The sequence below is a fragment of the Phascolarctos cinereus genome, unplaced genomic scaffold (genome assembly GCF_003287225.1).
Source record: "Phascolarctos cinereus isolate Bilbo 61053 unplaced genomic scaffold, phaCin_HiC Scaffold_726;HRSCAF=1367, whole genome shotgun sequence".
Taxonomy (NCBI): Eukaryota; Metazoa; Chordata; class Mammalia; order Diprotodontia; family Phascolarctidae; genus Phascolarctos; species Phascolarctos cinereus.
In genome coordinates this window covers 211,298,959-211,299,900 of record NW_027556098.1, presented here as the reverse complement: position 1 = coordinate 211,299,900, position 942 = coordinate 211,298,959, and the positions used below count along the sequence as shown (strand labels likewise).

Here is a 942-nt window from a genome sequence, read left to right as displayed (position 1 = left end):
TTTATTAATGAATCTCTTCGATCAATAAACAGTTTGCTTCCTTGTGATCTATTGCAGACTGCATTTCCAAATACAATAGAGGGGTGTGTCAAGGTTAGTTAATCACACTCAAGAGAGGCTGCCTTCTATTACTGGTGTTCTTACAGCATTTTTTTTTTGGCAGTGCTATAGTTAGATCCAATATTCTAACTTCCAGGAATCGAAAATTAAACCACTCATGAAGAAACTATCCACATGTGGTCCAAGAAAGCACTTTTTCAGAAATGTAAATCTCTTATGTTGGTTATTTTAAAACTGTTGAGATGGAAAATGAAAAAAGAAGAGAGCTGGTGGGGAGAGCTGGTGCAGGAGACTTCTTTATATTTTTGAGCTCAGAAATGGCTCTCGTTTTCATGTTGCATGTCTTACTAGTGTTTTAGGACTGTGACTTGAAGATAATATCCTTTGAATTCTCCATTTGTTGAAATACTTTGTGTTCATTTTACCTAAATTAAAATGCTTCAGGTGCTTGCTTCGGCAGCCTGTGGGCTAATGTCAGAATGATACAGAAAAGATTCTTATAGTTCCTGGACAAGAATGACGGGCACATTTGTGAAGCATTCCATATCTTTTAAAAAATGCTACAGAAGAACTAATTAATTATAGCACTCCTTGCAAAAAGCAAGAATTCCTACTTTACAGATGAGGAAATTGAGGCTGAGGATGTTAAGCCAGGTTGTAGAAGAGGCCCTAATATAGCTAAGGTTTCCTGATGTCTATCCTGGGATTTCAATGAATACAACATGCTGTGGACTTTCTAATAAAATACCAAATAGGTCCAATGTTATTGATAATAGCTGACATTTTATGTTGCACCTGAAGCTTTACAAGTACTTCACATTCATTAACTCACTTGATTCTAACCATAAACCTATATGGTAAGTACTATAAGTATTATTTCTT

General features: G+C 35.5%; 1 non-coding gene across 1 annotated transcript; it reads left to right on the top strand.

Moving 5' to 3' along the window:
* The first annotated feature begins 506 nt into the window (after nucleotides 1-506).
* Nucleotides 507-611, top strand: LOC144454642 (U6 spliceosomal RNA). The gene has a single exon (XR_013483152.1). It is a non-coding gene; the product is annotated as a U6 spliceosomal RNA (small nuclear RNA).
* The last annotated feature ends 331 nt before the right edge of the window (nucleotides 612-942 follow it).